The 11,650-nt window shown below is 37.5% G+C and overlaps 2 pseudogenes; both read left to right on the top strand.

Moving 5' to 3' along the window:
* Positions 1-4,386: 4,386 nt before the first annotated feature.
* LOC120113608 lies at positions 4,387-7,257 on the top strand (annotated as a pseudogene).
* Positions 7,258-8,997: 1,740 nt separating this feature from the next.
* On the top strand, positions 8,998-11,607 carry LOC120113606 (annotated as a pseudogene).
* Positions 11,608-11,650: the final 43 nt, after the last annotated feature.

The following is an 11,650-nucleotide window of genomic DNA, read 5'->3' as shown; positions in this document are numbered from 1 at the left end:
TCTCATTGATTCTTCAAGTGAACTGTGAGAAAAACCGCCGGCATTATTGTATATAGCGAATTTTTTTATTTTTCCTAAGCTTCCTATTATTAGTAGACGTACACCCACGCATCGATATGCTGTTTTACAAAAAAATACATATATTAGTGAATTACATTAATTTTTAAACAAATTAATCAAAATCATATATAGACAAATATAGACTTACCCCCCATCCAAATAGCCACTGTCTTCAACCCCTAATAGCAACCCCACCAGACCGATCAAGAACCAAAAACATTTCATCGTTGAGTTTGCTGATGTCAGTGTAACACCCTTGGCTCCGCTCATGTAGATAAAAATCAACTGCGGTCTTAGCCCAAAGGGTATTATCCACAATTGTTTCTGGTAGTTGTCTCCTCTCCACTTCAGATACCGGAACCGGGGTACTAGCCGGTAACTCATACGAGAGCCAACTCTCATCCATCATGTCCGGAACCGGGGGGGGGTTTCTCAATACTTCGATATTACCCCATGTGAATCAGGCTCTAGAATGGTGGGAGGGACCTCTTCAACGATGACAGGGCCTCTTGAACGGTGGGGGGGAATCTTGAGGGAGGATAGGGCCTCTTGAACGATGGAGGGGACTCTGAGCGATGACCGTGAGTCGGCTTCTTCTTGCGGAGTCTTCGCACCATTGGGGTGAACGGAGACGTAATAGCACGTCCACGCCGTCTGATGCGTGAACTCCGTCGTGCAAGGAAAACCCGACGTAAAGCATCCCCTTATCGGGCCGCTAAAAAAAAATTAATACATAATCAGTAAATAAACAGACATGATATTAACAAAGACAAATATGTTTCAAACTAGCATTGTATTCACCCAAGTCATTATTCTATCATAGTTCACAAAATGCTAGATAACATTCCAGAAGTAAGCACTTATATAAACATTAAAGGACAACATATATAACATTCCAGAAGAAGAATAGTTTACTTTCGCAACACGAAACTTAAAATCGCAACGCGGAAAATGGCTATCGCAATGCGAAATGAAAATCGCAACGACAAAATCGCAATGCGAAATGAAATCGCAACCAAAATCACAACGCGAAACACAAATCGCATTGCGATTTTCATTTCGCGTTGCGATTTTGTCGTTTGCGATTTCATTTCGCATTGCGATTTTGTCGTTGCGATTTTCATTTCGCATTGCGATAGCCATTTCCGCGTTGCGATAGTCATTTTCGTGTTGCGAAAGTAAACTATTCTTCTTCTGCAAATTGAAACTTGAATGGATTGCATTACTTCAACCAAAAGGCAAAAAACAAAACCAAAACAATACTAACAAAAATAGTTTAGCAGTATTGGCAGCAACCGAATGAATTACGAGTATGAAAAATCTTAAACTTACCTCGTTGCGTAGAGTATGAACCTCATTCTGCAACGATCCTACCATCTCACGTATAGAGCGGCTACCTCACCGCGTAATGTAGACACCTCAACACGCCATGCACCATCGTCTTTGCGTAAAGTACCGACCTCCTCACGCAGGCATGACCTCATCACGTAACTCCCCTAACTCATCCCGTTGAGGTGGAGAACAGGGAGATAAACGTCGTGGCATCTTACAGGGAGATAAACGTCGTGGCATCTTTGCCGGTCGCCTATCTTGCGGTGATGGTGGAGAAGAGGCTCGATGATGTGACAGATAGGTGATGGCTGTCGTTGTGGAGGTGTATAGCCGGGTCGATCAGATGATGGCTCTGGTGAGGTGATAGCTCTGGCGAGGTGATGGCTCCCGAAGTGGAGGCTGCTCATCAACCGTTCCATCAAAAAAACGCTTACTAGCTTGCCACCAATCAGTGGCAGCTCAGCTTCCGGGGTGTCAGCCTCTGTAGAGGAGTGTTGGCCTCCTAACAATATAAAAGCTCAAACAAGTTAAAACGTGTACTAGTAATAACTTGTTTATAAACATATGGTATATTTATGTAACTTACATTATTTATTGTCGTATACCGTAGTAAATCTTCCCATTGCAAGGTCCGTTTCCTCTTCCAGGAAATAGCCCTGGAATATTATTGAATTTTTATTGCATATGTCTTCATGGCGGGAAAGACCTCAAATATCCAAATCAACAAACAATATAATAACAAACATTAGTAATTGTTAAATAATTACTTATAATTTTGGAAACATTATATAAAATTCTTACCTTAAAGGCCCAAATAAAGCCTGTCAAAGTGTATTGGAACCATCGCCATGCAAACTTTTTCGATCATCCCAGGCAGACGATAACTTATTCCATGTAGCTTTCCCATAAATACGAGCCCCACAGAAACAGGTTCCACGCATTAGGTCTTCTACCAATTTGATTAGATCATTTGGAATAGGTTGTCTGGCCTCTCTGCCTAAAAAGCCGGCATGCAAAAGAATTAGAAGGCATACTCGGACAACGTCGACGTCATCCATTCGAGTAAAACCATCTTTCTTATTCAACAATATTGTCAGGTCTTCTACGTGTAGATTCGGCCTCTCCAGCTCAAGAAAACCCGATAGCCATGATGGGCGGGTAATGTGTCTAGTGTACCGACCTACATCATCGTGTCCGAAGCGTAGACCGGTGATTAAGCAAAACTCCTCCCGCCCAAAACACGTATACGCCGGTAGAAAATCAACCATCTCTTCATCACGACGTTGTATAGTCTCTGGTAGATCGCTAGTCATGGTTTGAAGAAACGGTGTGTCACTCGCATCTCCACCGGGATGTTGTACTTTCAGCCATGGCCCGAAGCATGTATCCTCAAACATTTTTCTTTGTGCAGGTGAAAGCTTCGACGCAATTGTTTGGCCAGGCTGACTTTATTTCTTAAGGTCAATTGAGCCGAATAAGTTCTACAAAAACATAAACATACTAAGTTAGATATACCAAAAACTACACTGTGAAGATATACAAAAACAATAATAAACCATAAAGATGTAGTTTTATTCTTCAACTTAAATTTGCAACACTGTGAATTTCGTATTGTCTTTGTTTTTTGGTTGAAGTAATGCAATTCATTCAAGTTTCAATTTGCAGAAGAAGAATAGTTTCTGAAAATGAAAATCGCAACACGAAAATGACTAGCGCAACGCGAATTTGACTATCGCAACGAGAATCGCAACGCGAAACTAAAATCCGCGTTGCGATTTGCATTTCGCATTGCGATTCTCGGTTGATTTAATAAGCAATCTAAGTGAAATGGTTAATCTATTGAAATTACCAGTAAACTTATCATCAATTTCAATATGAAAAACCTAATAATAATGCAAAATTTCAAAAGAAATAATTAAAACTAACCCTCGTTGGTTGATTTGGTTGATTTTCCATTTCTGATTGTGAGGGTGGCTCTGAGAGATGGAGATAGACGGATTTCGCCGGAGATGGGGACGAATTTCGTCGGAGATGGGTGAGAGAGTGAGAGATGGAGATGAGACTGAGTTGTGATTTTAGGTTTTAGGTTATGAGTTGCGATTACGGGATATACTGTGGACGGTTCAGTGTTCCAATATATTAATATTCGTGTTTGGAATTTAAAAATATAATACTTGGCCAGGATACTAATGGCGCTTTGAAAATCGCATTGCGATTATGTATTATCGCGTTGCGAAAGTCAGAATCGCGTTGTGAAAGTCAGTATCTCGTTGCGATTTTGTATTATCGCATTGCGTAAAAGTATCGCATTGCGATAGTCAGTATCACATTGCGATTTTCCCAATTCGCGTTGCGATTTACTTATTCGCATTGCGAATTGGGAAAATCGCAACGACACTGTAGACCATCGCAACGCGATTTTCAACTATCGCAACGCGAAATGCAACGCGAATTTGCGATAATGGAGATCACATTGCGAATTAGCGATCGCATTGCGATTTTGTTGGTCATTTTGACAAATCCGAAAAAAGTTGATTAAAATCGTATATTATATGGGAATTTTGGTCACTGAGGCGATTTTCTCTTTACTTTTTTCTGTACTGTTTATTTCTATATTGTTATCTATTAGTTTTTATGCTTTCCTTCCTTCGTTGTCTTCCACACAAGCTTGGAGACAATTATTATTTTGTTTTTTTTTCAGTTATGAATAAAGACTCGCGTTTATGATTAAAAAATTATTTTTCATAAAATTTAAGGTAAAGTATATAAATAGTTTAGACTTTTAGGATGTTTACATTTTGATCATTCAACTTTTGAAACTTACAATATTATCATCGAATTTTTAGTTCGTTTTAAGTAAGATCTCCCTATCTTTACCTCCCTTAGTATTTGTTAATGTGACACTAGCTCCCGTTATCCTTCATACTTCTATCTAATTACGTCATTCTCTTCTTTTCAAAATAACATTGAAACTTTTTTATGACGCCATAGAAGATGTGTGGAGGTGTAATCATTTCCGAATTCATTATCGTGAAGCGTGATCGAAAGTTAACCGCTCGAGATATTTGGTTTGAACTCGAAATTTTCTCCAACCTATTGAGTCTCGATTACAGCAATGGAAAAGACTCCTTCAATCAACTCGACAACAAAAAGGTTGGTTCCAAAGGCAAACAACTAGAAAAAGGTACGCTTTTTGCTTCCTACTTTTCTTCAAATTCTGGGATTTTATTATTTTTTGGAAAAAAACCTGAGGTCCCTGAACTTTCCAAAAAAACCAATGTGGTCCTCATCATATTTTTTAGATCAATGTGGTCTTCCATCTCGAAAAAAGAATGGTCTTTTGACCGACGGTTTCCATCAATGACTAACGGCTTTGTTAATTATAGATGTTATAAATTGGTTAAATTACAAAATTAATCACTCAACTATTTTATTCTCTTCTATTTTGGTCATTAAACTCAAAAAGTTTTCAATTTCGGAAATCCTAGAGACTTCAGGGACTAAGGTTGTAGTTAACCCATTTTACCCCAAATCTCTCTAACTTTTTTGCTCTCATTCTCGTCGTCGCAGCGAGCCAAGTTCAACAGAGAATCGATGGGGCTCGGGTGGCAGCGATAACCACCTTGTCCTTGTGGATCTAAGGCCATCGATAGGTCAATATCTCTTTGATGTGGGACCTCTAATCTCTTGTTTTGATTCTTTCGTATAAACCCTGAGCTCCTTTTGCCACTCTCTTTTATCTTAATGAACTACTCCAGTTCGACAGGGAATCGATGGGGCTCAGGTGGAGAAAATCCTTGACATGGCCTCAATCACCTTGAACAAAAGCTCAGTGCCATGCAAGTTCTATCTTATTCCCTTTTTACCATTTTTTTCAATTCATTTATAAATTATAATCGTATTTTTTCTTATTTATATCATGAACACTTAACACATTTCGGAATTTGCAATGGACAAGAGTGCACTTGTGCCTGGTGGCATTCGCATTGGATCACCTACTATGACTACTAGAGGATTTACAAAGAGGGAATTCACAGCTATCGTCGATCTCATTCATGAGGGTGTGAAGATAACTATCGATGTAAAAGGATTAGTTTCTGGATCAAAGCTCCAAGAATTCTTGAAGTTCGTGGTGTCTCCGGGTTTCCTTTGACAGATAAGGTATCGAATTTTCGTAGTAGAGTTGAAGCACTTACAACCCAATTCCTTGTAAACATGGCTTCTCTGTTGAACTTGGCTGTAGGATTTCTGAAATTGAAAACTTTTAGTGTTTAGTAATTAACATAGAAGAGAAGAAAATAATTGAGTGATTAATGTTATAATTTACCAAATTTATAACAGCTATAATTAACGAAGTCGTTGGTGATTGAAGGAAACCCTTGATCAAAGGCCACAATGAATTCTTTATTGAGTTGGAGGGTCATTGATAAAAAAATGCGATGTCACATTGGTTTGTTTAAAGGGACATCGGGTGCCTTTTTGGTTTTTTTTTTCCTTTCAGAAACCCTGTTTTTTCATTTGTTTCTCGCATGTTCTTGATTTTTTTGAATAGTTTTTTTATGGTTTTAAAATCTTAAATTGTGGTTTCGTGTAAGAGAAAATGTTGAAGTTTTGATTTCCAGTTTAAAGAAATACAGTATCAAGTAAGAGAAGAAGTTTAAAGATACAATCTTTATTGTTGTTTTTAATGGGGTGATTTTCAGTGAAGAACGCGAAGACTCAGGAGACAAAGTGAGGCAAAGAGAAAGAGGGGAAGACTAAGCGAATTCGAAGGAACATCTACAAAGGAATCAGACAAAGACCATGGGGAAAATGGGTTGCTGAGATTAGAGATCCTCACAAAGGCGTCGAGTCTGGTTCAGTACCTATAACACAACTGAAGAAGCGGCTGTAGCTTACAATGAAGCCGCTAAGTACATCCGTGGGGACAAAGCCAAGCTCAACTTCCCTCATCAAAATCTGAAGTTGATATGATTAGCCTTGGTGGATCTCTCTCTATTTTGACTATTTCCTTTAGGTGTGTATCAATGTTTTTAGTTTGGGTGTTCGTTGATTTTGTTTACCCTCGTATAGGGTGACTAGGGCTGTAAATGACGAGACTGATCACGAGCTATTCGAGATCGACTCGATCAAGGCTCAATAAATACTCGGATCGAATGGACTCGAGCTCGACTCGAGTTCTTAACGAGCCGAAACGAGCTACTCGATATTCGACTCGAAAAGCTCGTGAGCAGCTCGAAAATATAATATATTAAGATTTTATTTTTTTAAAAATAAATTATTAATAATATTAATATTTCTGTATTGATTTTTTTTTAAATTCAATAAGATTTTATGTATTTAAAGTTTATGTTCGAGTTTAAATCCTAAACTCTAAACCCTAAAAATTAAGTGAAGGATGTAAAGGGTTAATTCCAATCATTTAATATATGCGGGTCCAATTGTGAATTCCAAATTTGCATGATATTTTCATATATATAAACTTGTAAACTTTACATGGAATATTTACAGTCAAAGAACATTGTGCATTTTGATTTAAAATGTGACAACTTGCTTGTCAACTTGAAAGACCCTAGGCGGCAAATTTGCAAGGTAATTTGAATGATATTTTCATGTATAAACTTGTAAATTCTACATTATGCATCTCTTATTTTTTGTTAGGTATATATTGATGTAGCCTAGGTTACAAAAGATGATGATGTGTGTGCAGGTTGGGGACTTCGGGCTGTCAAAGATAAAAAGGAATACCTTGGTTACTGGTGGTGTGAGGGGAACTCTTCCATGGATGGCCCCAGAGCTTTTGAATGGCAGTAGTAGAAAGGTTTCTGAAAAGGTAAGATGATTTTGTTTCAGAGCTTAGATAAAGTTTGTTAAAGGTCTTGGTTCATATCTTGCTTTACTGCAATCCTTTACATGCTGGCATCAAAATATATTATGCTTCATTGAAGTGCTTGCCTCGCAATGATTCTGTTTCTCATATGATTTTGGATGACTTATAAGAAGTGGGTTATACTCTTCATCTAGAATTCAATGGCTCAAGTTGTAGTTTTCTGTTTGTCAGTTATAAAGAAATGAGACGCTTGGATTTGTTGGCTCTGAACATTTTTCAGACCTAATACCACCACCCAATTTTCTCAATTTATTCTTTAAGATTTTTTTTGTGTAATTTATTTGTATAAAATGTACACAATAGGTCCAAGGTTCAAATCTAGGTTTCTTCCTAAAAGGTCCACCTCCATGACCCGTTAAGCAAGAATCAAATGGTCTTTATGCAAATTGAAAACAATCCTACATCGGTAGGTGAATAGCGAGAGAATCCTTGAGTCTATTATAAAAGGCGAGGGGATACACAGGTTAAAAGCATCTTTTTGCTTGGGGCAATTCGAGCTTGAATTGAGTTTAAAATCAAGCTTTAATCGAGCTTGAGTCTCGGTTTCAATTGAACTCTTGAAATTTATTTGAGGTCGAGCCTTTTTGAGTTCAAGTCAAGTTTTAATATTATATTTCGAATTTGAGCTGAGCTTGATAATTTTTAGCTTGCTAGTTTTCGAGTCGAGTCTATCTTAAAGTTTTCGAGTTTGAGTCGAGCTCAGCAATACTTGAACTCAATTCGGCTCGTTTACAGCCGTGAGTGGGTCATGTAATCCACTGTTAGGTACTTATTATTCTACTAATAAATTGATTGTTGTGCTAAAATAAACTTAAAAGTTGGAACTGTAATGACCTATAATGATGTTGCATTGTGCTCTGCAGAGTGTTCTGGATGGTTATAATGGAACTGTAATGCCTTATGGGCGGACTAGAATGATGAAAACTTTTACTCTTTGACGATTGGGTGAGGAAGATACCTCTGCTCGTGGAATAATGGTTCATTCACTAGAGGAAATTTTAGCAAATGGTTCTCCAGAAACCGATTTTGTCTCTATTTCATATCGGTAAGTTGTTAGGCTCATGATTTTAATTTTATTAATCTCAGTTGAAGAAGAAGAACAAGAATGAGAGTTAGCCGGAGTTAAGTGTCATATCAGCAAATATTAATGAGAGGTTATTGAAAACGAAATAAAAGTTTGATGATTGTATTGTAAGTTTAAAATGTTGGGTCACCAAAGTGCAAGTACCTAAAAGTTCAGGGACTATTTATATATTTTACCTTAAAATTTAAGTTATATAAAATAATTAAAGTACAAATTTATGATTTAAATGAAAATTAATTTAAATTTAATGATTTATAAATGTAAATTGTCCGAAATAAAGTTATACACATAAACATAATCACAAAAGGACAAACTAAAAGTAGTATAAGAACTAAAGTGAGAATTAAGCTAAAGTGGGGGGGGGGGAATTAGTTATTAAGGCATTCAATAATATCATGAGCCAAATACTTTTTTTCCAACCAGTAACGTGGAAGAGTCAACTGCGTCCAAAAATCCATCGGCAGCTCTTAACTATCTCTTTGTTTCCTCTCGACTTCAAACTGATTTTGAGTCAAACTTTTGGATCAAATTGATTATCATAGTTTATAAGATTAAGATAAATATTTGGGTTTTAGAATTGGCATTGACTTGTTTATTTTTTTCAACTAAAAGCTGACTGAATTATTTATCCAAATTCCGCATACAACCCTTTGATTACCTCTTGAAATAATCACATCCCAGATTTCCTTATACAAAGATTTCTCCAAAAGCAGAATGGGATCTGAACTCAAGGACCTCTATTCGAAACCGGCGAAGATCCAACTATCCGATTCGACCCACGACGTTGCCTCCGCCAAAGACGACCGTCCCCTCCTCAAACCCGACTCCACATCCGCCGCCGAGTTCAACATCCAGGAGCTCTTGAAGAAATTCGCTGCTTATGTTCGTAACGACGTGTACGGTGCCATGGGACGTGGGCAGCTTCCATTGAAGGAGAGATTCTTGCTTGGGATCACCCTTGTCACGCTGCTTCGTCTTCGCATCATTATTGGGATGACTCTTTTGGTTGTATATTATTTGATTTGTTGAATCTGTACGCTATTCTCTGCTTCGAACCGGGAGGAGGAGCAGGATGATTATGCTCACTTGGGCTGGTTGCTTTCTATCTCGATCATTGCTCTTTGTGGTAGGGTTTTATTGAATTAATGAAGTCCGTAAAGATTCAGCAAACACCCAGTGTAACTCAAAAAATGAGGTAAGCCAACTTTTTTCTTCTTCGCAAGTTCAATAACTCGGCTTTGACTTCAATTACACGAACTCCCTAACTTGAATAATTAAATTTTCATCGAAAGTATTTGATTGATCAACATTTCCCCCCTCCTATGAACTTTATGCGTTTGATTTTTTTACAGGGTATCCATCTATCAGAAGAGCGGGAAAGACCTGGGGCAATCGTATCTAATCATGTGTCGTTTTTAGATATTATATCACATGTCCTCTTCCTTTCCGAGCTTCGTTGCCAAGGTCTGTTAACTTAGCTGCCATTCTTATACTTTTGATTATGGCATAAAGGGTACAATTTTGCTTCTTTAACTGACATGTTTCTTGTTTGGTTTTTGTCAATTGGGACCCTTGGATTGTATTGCTGAAGAGATCTGTGGCTAAAATTCCTTTAGTTGGTTTCATCAGGTGAGTTTACTTCAACCCCCTAAATTTCTCTAATTGTCAAACTGATAAGTTTCTTTATTACTTGTCTTTCAAGCTTGATACAGCTGTGGTGGAAGTTTTTGTTTTACTTCACGTTTAAGTTCTTAATCTACTAGCTTCATTGCTTATGTTGCAGCAATGTTTTTTTATGGGTATATACAAATCTTTGTTTTGGAAGGAATGTTGCTTACATGCAAGTGTTTGAGTTCTTAATCCTAAATTTGTAGTTGTTTTGGTTGGTTACATGCAAGTGTTCCTTATAGGGTTACATGTTTCGGAGTGATGAATGATATTTTGGCTTGTTTGTTACAGCAAATGCCTCGGTTGTGTCTACATTCAACGGGAGTCGAAATCATCAGGCTTCAAAGGTGTTGCAGGTAGAACAACTATCGATCTCTCAAACATGTTCTTCACCACTTACCATTGGTTCAAAGTAAATTGCAATATTGTATAAATGATCTTTCTTTCAGGTGTTGTAACTGACAGAGTTCATGAAGCTCGTCAAAATAGATCTGCTCCAATGATGATGCTCTTTCCAGGTTAATCATCGTTTTGATCCGCTATATGCATTTATAACACGGTTAGTTTATGGTGCATGCTGTACCCAAGTAGTGTGGGTGTGTATGCTTATGTATTTAGCTGATGTTTCATAGCTGCATAAAATTTTCATATTCCTATAAGTTCCCAATGAGTAAGAGTTTGTTTCATATTCATCATTTCATCTTGACAACAGAAGGAACAACTACAAATTGGGATTTCCTTCTCCCATTCAAGACTGGTGCATTTTTGGCTGGAGCACCTGTGGTGCCTGTTATAGTAAGGTACCCATACCAAAGATTTAGTCCAGCCTGGGACTCAATAACAGGGGCGAGTATTTCTCGAGCAAATTCAAAATGACTGTAAATTTTCATAATAAAATTTATATGTTCCCTAATTAAGTAGCTATGTAATACACAACCAATTGGTCATTCAATATCGGAAACATTTTTTTCTGGAAATATTTTCATAATAACATTTTGTATTGTTCCCTGTAGGTACGGCATGTTGTTCTACTTCTGTGTCAATTTGTAAACCACATGGAAGTGATACACGTGCCGATCTACTACCCCTCGCTGCAAGAGAAGGATGACCCAAAGCAATATGCTAATAATGTCCCGAAGATTGATGGCCTCTGAGGTATGCATGTCACAAATTGTGTTTTTTCTTCAAAAAAATATCTATCCTAACATCATTGACGGATAGCAGATACCATATTTTGATTGTTATAGAGTTCTGAGGCACCGGCGTTAAGCGCTGTTGTGTTATTTTTGTTCCATATAGTCACCAATATGCAGTAGGAAAACCATCATGTTTATTCTTGTTAATGCTAGTCTTACTGGATAAATTTTGTGGGTGCAGGCTAATTTGATACTTTCAGATGTAGGACTAGCTGAGAAGCGAATAAATCATGCTGCTCTCAATGGTAATAATCACCCGCCTAGTGTTTTGCATCGGAAAGATGATTGATAATTTCTTGGTCTTGCCCTCAATCAATATCAGAATTTTTGTATCATTAACATTGTACTGGCCTAGAAAATATACATGAATTGCCTGCAAAAATTATACAACCCATTCATCATTGCTACACTTTCTCTGAT

The sequence above is a fragment of the Hibiscus syriacus genome, unplaced genomic scaffold (assembly GCF_006381635.1).
Source record: "Hibiscus syriacus cultivar Baekdansim isolate YM2019G1 unplaced genomic scaffold, ASM638163v2 tig00110210_pilon, whole genome shotgun sequence".
Lineage (NCBI taxonomy): Eukaryota > Viridiplantae > Streptophyta > Magnoliopsida > Malvales > Malvaceae > Hibiscus > Hibiscus syriacus.
This window is presented reverse-complemented; position numbering and strand designations above follow the sequence as displayed.